Raw genomic sequence first — 12,910 nt, forward strand, 5'->3', positions numbered from 1 at the left:
GCAGGTTTGCACTAGAATAATATAAAGTGTACATAAATCATCCATTCAGCTCTAAGTGATTTTGTTTAAAGCTGATTAGCCAAGAGCAGAGGTTAAAAGTTACAGGAAGTAACATTCAGACTGTCTGGTCTGAGTTAGTAAAGACACAAGTAAAAGTCACTACAGAAGGGATACATTCTTGTTTCTAATATAAATATCTAATAAACAAGAATATTATGTCTACTAAAAGAGAAAACTGATTGGACTATAGAAAACTCCTCCTCCCAATCACCCATGTCTATCCACATGTTTCTCTTGTCAGTCAGGACTAATCTGAGGCAGATTTTTTTAGGTTTTTGCTATATATTTATCTCAGTACTAGCACAAGGTAGCTAGTAGTAAGAATGATTGACAAACTTTTTTTTTAAATCTGAAACATAACTATATTTACATTAGGAATTTATAATGTCCCCGAGTCAAAAATTTCTAGGACTTTTTCTATACAAAAAAGGTTTCATATGTCAAGAGATATGACTTTTTTTTTTTAACTGGAGGTATCAGTTGTTTGTCACATTTTTGTTAGTGTTCAACCAGAGAAATCTGGTCAGCTAGCATATGTGACTGCCAAGGAATTCATCTAATGCTGTGTTCTTCTAGGATTCATTTATTTTGTTGCCTTTAGCCAGAGCTGAACTTTTTTTACTTCAAAGACCTTGATATTTGGTAGGTACTAAGTGCTTTTAGTTAACACAATCAGTAGTTTTTAGCCTTGGAGATACTTTTGGCTTTGCAGATTATGGTCTAAAGTATCCAGGAAAGGGAGAAGACTGTGGTGACAGCTATAATTATGAGACTGACCTCACATAGGCTTCATTATTAGACATTTCCCAGAAAGAAGAGGAAAAGTAATAGGTGAGCTGTTCACACAGTAAAAATGCTTCCTCAGCATCCATCAGCAGAATGTAGAAAGATAAAGGTTTTCTTTTGTAAAGATTGGCCACCTTCCAAGCAAATGATTCCACCTCCAGCCTGCTGTTGCCCAAAACATATATTTCATTGATCCAAGTTAATGAAAAGCATAGCATATATCAGAGTTGAACACTGTATGGAAAAATATGCCAACCAATTCTAAAAATCAAACTTGATCTTAAGCCCAAATCTATGAGGACTTTTTACAGACACCCCAGTGAGCTGTTTCTTAGCAGCTGCTCATGAAATTGAAATAATTCATCCAGTGGTTTTGGGCTGAATTCCGTGCAGCACGGCTCTTCTTTAGAGTAGCTTTCATATGGCAGGGTAGAGATGGAAATTACCCTCAGGTCTTGTCTTGACAGATCTGTAGCTTGGCAGAGTCCTCAAGATACTGCACAATTGAAATTGTAGGTGTTTCCTGAAGCACTCACCCTGCATTTAGGCACCTATTGCCTTCTGGAATCCAAAGCCTCCTGGTAAACACCCAGACTTCATCTATATGTATAGACCAACTAAGAATGAGATATACAATACCTGCAGAAAGCTATGCCAATAGCAAATGTTAAAAGCAAACTAAGTATTTTAAACTACTTTTTTTCCCTTGGGACTTGAAACATGACTTTGCACTTCATCTGTACCCAGCTGGAATATGATTACCACTTCAGCAGATGAGAGAGCACAATTTACAGATCTTCTTCACTGCACTTCTGAATTGCTGCCTGGTTGAGTCAGAGAATTGGGGAGGTTTAACCAGTTCTCTAACAGGATTCACATTATGTCCCATATTTTCTGCTACACCCAGAGTAGCTTAGAAGCAGTGGAGAATTTGTCTGGTTTTGGTTAAGATGGTATTTGTTACCTCCTAAAGAAGCAATACTCTTTCTTGAAGTTCAGGCTAATTTAAAGTCATGACCTATGCAACTTTCTTAACATTTTTGAGGAATTACCATTCTGCATAGAAGTCTGATGAATGAATTTGAAGAACGCTGTCCCTTAGGCCCACACAGTAGACTATGTCCAACATTTCTTTAAAAATATGCTTCAATATTTTTCAGTACAAAGCAGTGCATAACATACAAGCCTTATTACTATTTTCATGATTCATTTGAAGAATGCCTCTTGTACAGCATAGGGAGCTAATTGTACATATACATCCTTTTAAATATCAAAAATCCTGCACACAATTACGCTCTCAACCCTATTATTACTAATATGAATTCACCAGTGGATGGCTATGGATGGCTATTTTGGCATAAAATTGAAATTTTATAACTTTACCTTACTATAATATGAATAGGTAATTCTAGAGAATATACCGCATAAGCAAAATATGATGAAAAATATGATTTATGGCCTTTACAAAATGTTCCTCTCCATCTGCACCTCCCAAATGTCTCAAAACTGACACTTTATACATAAGTGCTTGCAACAGCACACACCATGTAATAAAGTGTGCTAACTAAAACCATTTCCCAGTATAACCTGTGGTTTCAGTTTGTCCTTTGCTGTCTCCAAAGTTATTCTCTGCTTGATTTCAGCCCAAAGGTGACTTTCTTGCAGGAAGCTTGGAAGAGAGTTCTGCATCTTATTTGTGTTGTAACCACATAGGGAGAAAAATCCACCCACTCCTATCTAAAGCTTTATGGTTTTGTTCAAATTAATCTTTTAAAGGGCTTAAAATTCAAGATTTCATAATTTGAAGCCTCAGAGGGGAAAAACAGATCAGGTCAAATCTTGAGAACAGTTTCATAGCCTGATCTGCGAGTTTGTGATGTTGGTGATCGTTCATTAACAGGACTAGAGAACATTTTCTGCTTCCCTGGCTATCCCTGTTGTCCAGAGCACATGCACAGAGGGATTCTTTGAATCATCTTAGACACAGCCATAAGGATCTTCCAACTACTGGGGATGATATGAGCCAGCAGCTACATGGGACTTGCCTTTCTGTTTTGCTGGGCTTCCTCCTAATGTTCCATAGTTCAGGAAGTGTGGGCAGGCTACAATCACTAGGCATGCATGGGCTAGGGCTTTCACACATGAGTCTGATTCCTGTAAGTGAAAACTAGAATCTCCTCTGACATTGCTCATAAAACATTCAGAAAATGAGTAACGATATAGATCCCTACAACAGGGCTTCGATTATGTGTCCTATTAATTGACTGAATACTTGATAGGGTCCTTTTCTTTGGCCTTTGGAAGATTCCTGCATGCATTCTGTTCTGGGTTGCAAGTTTAGAATCATAAAATCATTTAGGTAATCATCAACCGTAAACTTAACACTGCGAAGTCCACCACTACACCATGTCCCTAAGCACCACATCTACACATCTTTTAAATACCTCCAGGGATGGTGCCTCACCCCCTCCCCTGGGCAGCCTGTTCCAATGCTTGACAACCCTTTTGGTGAAGAAATTTTTCTTAATATCCACCCTAAACCTCCCCTGGTGCAACTTGAGGCCATTTCCTCTTGTCCTATCACTAGTTACTTGGGAGAAGAGACCAACATCCACCTCACTACAGTCTCCTGTCAGGTAGTTGTAGAGAGCGATGAGGTCTCCCCTCAGCCTCCTTTTCTCCAGGCTAAACAACCCCAGCTCCCTCAGCCACTCCTCATAAGACTTGTGCTCTAGACTTCACCAGCTTCATTGCCCTTCTCTGGACATGCTCCAGCACCTCAACGTCCTTCTTGTAGTGAGGGGCCCAAAACTGAACACAGTATTCGAGGTGCGGCCTCACCAGTGCCGAGTACAGGGGGACAATCACTTCCCTGCTCCTGCTGGCCACACTATTTCTGATACAGGCCAGGATGCCATTGGCCTTCTTGGCCGCCTGGGCACACTGCTGGCTCATGTTCAGCCGGCTGTCAACCAACACCCTCAGGTCCTTTTCCGACAGGCAGCTTTCCAGCCACTCTTCCCCAAGCCTGTAGCATTGCATGGGGCTGTTGTGGCCGAAGTGCAGGACCCGGCACTTGGCCTTGTTGAACCTCATACGGTTGGCCTCGGCCCATTGATCCAGACTCTGCAGATCCCTCTGTAGAGCCTTCCTACTCTCGAGCAGATCAACATTCCTGCCCAACTTGGTTTCATCTGCAAACTTACTGAGAGTGCACTCAATCCCCTCGTCCAGATCATTGATAAAGATATTAAACAGAACTGGCCCCAATACTGAACCCTGGGGAACACCACTTGTTTGACTGAGTCAACTTAAACTGAGATCAGTGTAGTTGCCAACTGCTCTGAACTTGCATCCTTTAATGTTTTTACATGCCATGAGACACAAAGCTTGTTGATTTATAGATAGTTCAATAAATTAGTTCTGCAGAAGAAAACTTGTTTGCTGAAGAGAAGTTAATGTTGTAGAAAATAATTAGTTAACCATTTTTCCTGGCAGCTGCTCAATACAAAGATGCATACAAATATTTATACCTTTTTAGAATGTATCACTCTTTCTAGGATAATGAGAAAGTTCCCTAATGTCTGATAGATAGGAAGAAAATAAGTGTTCTCTTTTATTTGGTTTACAAGCCATCCCCTGAAAATTTTGCTTTGGTACATTACTGATCAAAGCAATAGTAATAGAAGGAGTTAGTAACAGCTGCAAAATAGGTGGAGAGAAAGACTAGCTGCAGCTGGTAAAGTTACCATTACACTTATTTTAAGCAGTTATGTTGTAGAACTACCCTGGCAGTTTGAAAGGGGTAGTAGACTCATTTACATCAGATTATCAGAACCTGTGAAGTTCTTCATCTTCTTTGGAAGTGAAGAATTCCACATGTATTTTTATAGTTGCTACTTTTGCATCATATACAGTCACCATATAAGCTTCCCACAAAAATACCAAAATAACCTACTTGGAAAGTAGTGCCTTGAAATTAAAGAATTTTATTTTTTTTTTTAATCAATAAAAACATACAGAAGAAGTCAAACTGGGAAGACTTTGTGCTAGGACTGCTTCAAAGCAGTGAGGCTAAAATCTTCCATAAAGAAATCCACAGTATACCCCCTACCACCTGTAAACACCTACTGAGCATATGCAGGAGGGCTTCTGTGCCAGGGAGCAGGGCTGCTGTACAGGGCTGGGAGCCAAGGCCAACCTCGGCACAGGCTGGGCTTTCACTCACCAGGGTGTACAGCATCCAAGTTGGGTGCTGAAAGACAGGTCCATTGATAGCCCCAGGCATAGTGAAAGGATGGTCCAGGTCCAGCTAGGAGCAGCACAGAAGACAAAAGTATATGACAGGTCCAAGGTCCAGCCAGGAAGGAGACAGAGCTAGAGACAAGCATGGCTCAGGAAAGGAAAACATAGCAGTCCTGAGCTTAAATGGTGCTCCAGGCCTATGGGCAGAGGTTGTGTGGGTGAGGGTCCCAGGTGAGGCTGCTCAGGGCAATTAGGGTTTCTTGGTGCCCTCTGGGCCCTGCCAGTGCTGGTGGGCAGCTTGGTCCTCCTTCCTGCAGGCTCATCTTGATCTTTCCTTCTACCTCCAGGAAATACAGTGAGGATTTGCCCAAAATATTTTTCAGAACATGCAGTAAATAGCATTAAGCCAGAAACTTTTACCTCACAGGCAGATACCTTTTTCTAGTTGCCCACCTGAATGTGTTACCTTCTTCAGCTGTCAGTCACCTTCCACCACAACTGATGGTATCCAAGTGGCAGTCTCCGTTGACAGGTAAGCCCCAAGGGAGGTAAAAACTTAATATTTTTTTGATTATTTCATCTCTGCACATGGCTGCACCTGGTCCCCACTCCTGGTCTACAGGTGCACCAGTCATCTTTAATAGACTTACCCTTGCCACACTCATTTAAAACAAAGAAATGCTACTGATACTTGTGAAAAGTTCAGACTGGTTTATTATCCATGTAAGGTCCTACAGTATGTCTGTGACAGGGAAGGGACATGAATGTGTCATTTCCCAAGCAGCAGATCAAGATCCTCAGAAATAAGCAGCCTATCAGTACTTAAAGGGGGCTTATAAAAAAGGTGGTGGCAAACTTTTTAGCAGGGCCTGTTATGACAGGACAAGGGGGAATGGCTTTAAACTAAAGGGGGGTAGATTTAGACTAGATATAAGGAAGAAATTTTTTACGCTGAGGGTGGTGAAACACTGGCACCCTCACTTCCCAGAGAGGTGGTGGATGCCCCATCCCTGGAAACATTCAAGGTCAGGTTGGACGGGGCTCTGAGCAACCTGATCTAGTTGAAGATGTCCCTGCCCACGGCAGGGGGGGTGGACTAGATGACCTTTAGAGGTCCCTTCCAACCCAAACTATTCTATGATTCTGGGATAATTATGACAGGTTTTTTACCTTTCTGGCTTGGGAGATTCATAGGTGAGCTTCAGAAATGTAAAGCAATGAATTTATGTGGCTGAAGTTCAGATGTGAATGCTTGCCATGCCCTTTACTGAAAGGTCATCCTGATTACTGCCCTAAATTCCAAGGTTAGCTTTTTAAGGAAGGAGGATTGCCATAACATATGAAAGTATACTAAGAGAAAATTAAATTATTCCTTTCTCACCATTTTTGGAGAAGATGGTTAACAATTCATTGCCTGGATTTTTTTATCTATGCTGCAAGAAAAATGCACCTCACATGTAGTGTCTGCATCTTTCCCACGACCACCAAAGCACAGTGGACAGAAAAGAAAGAGACTGACATTTTTGGTATTTCTTTTACTAAAGAAAATAGGAGGAAACTCAAAATTTCTAGCACTTCCTTTGTACTAGCAAATTCTTGGTAAGAGATGCAAGTTAGTATACCCATATAGCAAACTGTGAGGAAGACCCTGCTCGAGGGGGATCAGCCCTCACTCAGGTGCTTGGATGGTAAGTGGAGTCTTGTATTTGATCGTAATGCTAGTGGTGCCTGCGCACCGTAATACCTCCACACTGCTCTTTATACAGTCCAGTTTCAAAGAAACAATACTCCCCATCTTCCAGTAGAAATCCAATTTATCAAGGTTAGCTTTGGAGATACAGCAGTGTGTGTGCAACTATAGTACATGTCTGCTAAAATATTGCTTTGCTGAAGGGCATTAGCTTTGCAACAGCTTTGCACCTATTCGGTTAGCATAGTGTTTGTTTCACTGATCTAAGTTATTGTGAGCCAACACAGACATGCACTTTGTGGTTACGACATTCATGCTCTGGGTTTGGGGTGGAAAGGGGAATAGTAAGATTTCTGCTTCACTTTCTATGGTCATACGTTTGTCCTCCTCTAATAACTTTCTAATATATTAGCCAATTTCAGCCAAATCTGACAAAGGGGCGGAGGTCTCAGCAGGATTCTGTTCCTGATTTACTGAGAGACAGGAAAGAAAAAAAAAAAAGTCCTTTTCATTCAGATATCAGCCAGCTGATTAAAAGCCTCATGCCTACCCACTGTGAATAATTCTAACCCAATCTTAGCACAGCCCAGGGAAAGACAAATAAGGAGCAGGAGAGGAAGCAGAGGATCCTGGGAAGAAGTTTAGAAAAGGTGACAAAAGGCATCAGAAGGTGACCTGAGATTATTGTTTTTAAAATGGGAGGAAAGTGACAAGTCACAAATCTGCGGAAATGCAGCTCCATTAGTTCCCCCACTCACAAAACAGCTTGTTTTCCATGAAATTACTTATGAAATATTCTCATCACAATTAAGAATTAAATTTCAATTAACTATTGGAAAAACGTCCTTTCATACAATGTAGCCACATGAAGATAATTTTATTGAGCTGATTAGCATGTGGTGGAAATGCAAGGGAATTTAATACTGATATTTATTTGTGCAGCTGCAATAATGTATGCATTTTTTGTACGTTCATGATAACCCGTCTTTCTATTAGTATCTTCCCCTGTAAAGACAGATGGCAAGAGTCAGAATGACTAATCCTGCCTCTCTTACTCATTGCAAATGAGAATTGCGGACAGTTATCTGCTGTAACCTTGTTGTGACAAGGATTGTCACTCAGAGATACACAGATCCTTCTGGATACAGTGCTTCAAACAGAGTCTGCTGAAATAAATGAGAAGAGTCTCAAAGGCTTTGATTCAATTTTTATCAGTGCTCTAGCCTTAAGGCTAAAGATATTTTCTGCTATTTCCTTGCTTTTGATAATATTAAGAATGTGGAAGCAGAATAAGCAGACAATTTAATAAGAGTATGCTTTTAATACCAGTAATGCAGATGTTTCTCAAAATAGTGGGAGAAGCGAAACATAAGAGTGGAAAGACTAAAAAGCTTAATGATTTCCCATACATTATTGACTAATTGTTATACTTAGCTTGTAGGATATGAAAATCTGTAATTTTCTCAGGGAAGTTAGAAATTTAAAAAATAGTAAAAAAACCCACCCTGTTTTATTTGAATTGCTTATATTTGGAATTAATTGCCCCATGATGCCTGGCTGGCACACTATGTATCTGCATATTTTCTGTACTGAAAATAGAAATCAAGTATACTCATATCTACAGAACTGGTCTTTTTTTGTTTGTTAATTGTCTTGTATGCTTCTTGGAAAGTTTATCCTTTTACTTACCTAAAATATCTGTATACTTTCCACAATATGCACTGCCAATATTCTTTACTAGATGTCATCATTGAATATTTTCTGCTCTGGATAAACGCATTGATAGGCAGCAGCTTAAAAATTACAGTGAAGGAACAAAATGAAGCTCTTTTAGGTAACCAGCATTCCGCTGGCAGGTTCAGTATCAGATACATACTTTAAAAAATTTCCTTTTTTAATAAATAAGGACTTTTGGGTGGTCTTTATATTTGCAGTCTATTCACAGTTTGACTATTCACTCTTACACGTGTGCCATAAAGAGCCTCCATCACTTCTTATGTCACTCCATTCCACTCCATTGTTTTCTCTATGATTGTGTAGACGTAGACTGTATAGAAGCCTAGTGATGAGTAAGAAGAAGTATCATTTTCAGGCATAGTTCTTTATTCTTTTCACCTTTTGTAGACGTAAGTAGCAAAGTGAATGAAAGGAAGTTAAAAACCCACCTGGGTTAGTAGTATCTCGTTTTGCTAAGATTCTTCAAGTCCTAAAGATATGTTAATGCAGGTCCAGTGCTGAGGTATGCCGCTGAGTTGCCTCCAACTTTATTTAAAGTTCTGTATCATGATATTTGAAGATTTATGATTCTATTTTTCATGTCATTTTCTTTTTTTTTTTTTTTCTTTTCTTTTTTGGGCGGTAGGAGGAGGGATCTCAATATTTGTGTTTTTTCTGTGTAAGATCCAGTTACACAGGGGATGGTACCTGTAAATTACAATAAGTTGTAGCTCTCTTGTGGTCAATGAAATTCAGCAGCCAAGCAACCAAAAAATTCTCTAGCAATGCTCAAACAGCCTAAATGGTGTAACATCCTCTTCATTTGTAGATCTTTGTGAGGAAAGATCTGTATCCCATTTACCTATGCCTTTGGTGGGCATAGAGGAAGTATTTCATGGCTTCACTTCTCATGCCTGATATGCAAGCCCCAGATAGGATTCAAAGCTTTGAAGGTTTAGCTTACCTTCTGTCTGGGACTCTTAAAATCTTCTCATTCACGTTCCATGTTCTTTGAAGCTGCTTCACAGTTCCATGGGATGGGCTTATTTCTTGAAGAACAGCAACAACAACATTTCCAGTAAAATAAAAACTCAGAACACTTTCACAGAGGTCATCAGGCATCATTACCCCTCTTTTACATATTCTAAAATTATGGCATAGATATTAATGACTTGCCTAAGACCATAAAAAATTCAGAGGCTGACTTGAAATAAAGTCTGACTCTTCTCATTTCCAGGTGTCTGCCCTTGGCAGTGAGCAGCTATCTACATGAATTCAAGCTTGGGCTGGTTTTTTTTATTGCTAACCTGAACAGTTGCATGGGTATGATATGATGGTAAATTCTGTGTATTATATAAAGAAACTAACTACAGTAAAGTTTATTATTGTACATGAAAAGAGTTATTAATTTAGAATTAGTCATGCATTACACATGGATTGTATAATAGATTCATTTCCAATAGATGAGTGATATTTAATGGAGCTGTTTTACATTAAATGTAGCTTTGGGAAGCCTGATGAACAGTTACAGCAGATTCCATGGGAATTTTGAGGCAGAGAAAGAGAACAGGAGGAACAGATGCTGCATGTAGCTTCAAAAAGATAATGAAATCAAATATGATTCTCATTGTGCAACAACAGTGAGGCTCATCACAGAAAAAAAAAACCCTTTTTCTTACTGGTTAACAAGCAATATATGTAAGTACTAAATATGCACATTAGTACAGAAATGTGCTGGATATGCCCTTAGATATTTGACCCACAGATTCTATAAAGGGCTTTATTTCAAGGAAAGTGGGAACGGAGATTTTTTAAGTCAGCTAACAGCATAGTTAAAAAGAAATATGTTATGCTTCTTTCCTTTTTTTCTGTTTGATAATTAAGACATTTATATTCAAGAAAAATAAAGCATTTTATATATCTGCAGTTATTTTTTCCCCATTTCATTCCTTTGGGCAGAAAGCAGCTGCCTTCTGCAAGCTACGCCTACTCTTTAGTTTCTGACTTCAGCACCCAAAAAATCGTAGCAGAAGACCAGAAAAGGTCAAGTTCCGAGTCATGGGACTTTATAAACCAGTGCAACAGTTTGCTTTTATTACTGTGTTTCAGATATATGCTTGAACTTCAATTGATCTCAAATGAATCTCAAAGTCTGCAATGACCTTCAACTTTAGTGTGGACTAATGGACTACTTGCTTCTGTTAGGCTGCCACCTTAAAATATGATGCTTCTGGCAGGAAAATACACAGGCTGCTAATGATGACAAAAGCTCTAGGTCTAGACTAGCGCCAGTCTAATAGGCAAATAAGAGCATCAAAACTTTGACTTTCCCATTTCAAAAATTTGCATCTTACAAAGACTATCAAATAAAAGTCTGGTGATAAAGTATTATTTCTTTTGGTCCTTATCAAAATAGACGAGGCTCAAGAAGGTCTTTATCTTCTTTGAGATCTTTTTTAAACAGAGGACTATATACATTAGTGAAAGTGTTTTTCATTTTGTTTGATTAAGAGAAATAAGAAACATTCAGACTTCAAACACATTTCCAAGTGTGTAAATTTTATTTGGTGCACTGGCAATAGTTTAAAATGAGTCTTATTTTTATGAGTATGACTTGCTGCTGTGTGGAAAGCTAAATTGTTACTGGAACTGAATAAACACCCCATGAATCTTTAAATACAATTTCAAACATACTGTGGTGAGGTAAATAAATTTCATAATTACCATGAAAGATTATCCATGAAATCTTATTAGGATACTGTTTTATACCCTTACAGAAAGCAACACAGTCAAGTGCAGTTATCAGGGGGCTTTATGGGAAATCTCAAGTTTCCATAACCATTTGCATTCTGAGCAATAGGTGGAAAATGGGTGAAAATAATTTTACGTGTGATATTTACATTGGGACAATGAGGTGTTCTTCAAGAACCATGTAAATAGAAATGCTTCCTGAGTTACAAATTACACTGGGACACAGGCACAGATACAGATCTCTCGATGGAAAGTGGCTTTAAAACAACTAACTCAGCAAACTGAGAATTAAGAAATATGCATCATCATATAGTTCAATGTTTTCTTCACTATGGTGGCTGCTGTGTGATGCCTTCAATGCTGCAACAACATTTTTCCATGAGGAAAAAGGGGCAAAAGCAAAAAGCTTACTAAGATTAGAAGTTAATACACGAGAAGGCAAGTGCAAAAGTCAAAGCTGAATACTGAGCTCCACTGAGTGTAAATAAATGTAACTATTTAAGTCTGGCCTGTTTTTCAGCATGGGAAGCCACCTAATCCACTTACCGACATCTAGTTCCTGGGGGAGCCTATCATCCCCATGACAAGAAGACACTTGTCTGGTAGCTTGACATCTCACGCCCCACGGACCCACCAGACTGCTGTAAGGCAACCCAGCTGCTTTAAGTCTTAGGACTTAGAGGTGGTTCAGCACAAGGACTTTGTGATTCTCACGTCCAGTCTGTCTAATGCTCATTCCTATCAGAAGTCACCTCACAGACCAGTTACTTGGGTATTGTGATAGATGCAGCCCCTCTGTGGCTTCTGACGCTTCAGCTCTGAACACCTACAGATATTTTGGCAATAGTTGAACTTCCTCAGAAAAGCACAAGACACGTCAACAGAGACATAAACAACTTTTAACTGGAATTTGAAGCACAGTTGCTCTTTCTTCATAAGGTGTGTCAGAGTGAAGACTTTCAAAATAGAAAATTTATCACATTAACTCATCCTTCCTGTGGCAGTTTCTGGAGGATATCTTCATTTGGGAAGACAGGCTTCCTCACCACACTCCCCTCACCTTGAACAAGTACAGGGGAATCACATTCCTAGTCTTTCCATAATTTTCAAAACTCCTTGTCAGTGATCTCCAGCTTATTCTCAAAAGTAGTTAATCAATTAAAGGAAGATACGCGTTTGAATCTCACTGTTGGAGGAAGAAACTAGACCCGGGTTGGGTGCTTCGTAAACACTTGTACAACTCAAGATATGCAAAAGATGAACAACAGTAATTCCATCTACTTGGCTCCCTGTATGCAGCACATTTCATTTGAAAGAGGGAGAAGCTTCAGTTCTGTGCTGAGAACATGTGGGGAGTCAGTGGGAATCAGGGCTGAGAGAGGTGGTGACTAAAAACCTTGGTAAATCTGTGCCTAATTATTAAAAAGAAAAGAAAAGAGGGAAAGAAAGAGGGAAAGAAAGAGGGAAAGAAAGAAAGAAAGAAAGAAAGAAAAAAAGAAAGAAAGAAAGAAAGAAAGAAAGAAAGAAAGAAAGAAAGAAAGAAAGAAAGAAAGAAAGAAAGAAAGAAAGAGGGAAAGGAAAAGAAAGAAAGAAAGAAAGAAAGAAAGAAAGAAAGAAAGAAAGAAAGAAAGAAAGAAAGAAAGAAAGAAAGAAAGAAAGAAA

This window comes from Pygoscelis adeliae, unplaced genomic scaffold, assembly GCF_000699105.1.
Source record: "Pygoscelis adeliae isolate BGI_AS28 unplaced genomic scaffold, ASM69910v1 Scaffold170, whole genome shotgun sequence".
Taxonomy (NCBI): domain Eukaryota; kingdom Metazoa; phylum Chordata; class Aves; order Sphenisciformes; family Spheniscidae; genus Pygoscelis; species Pygoscelis adeliae.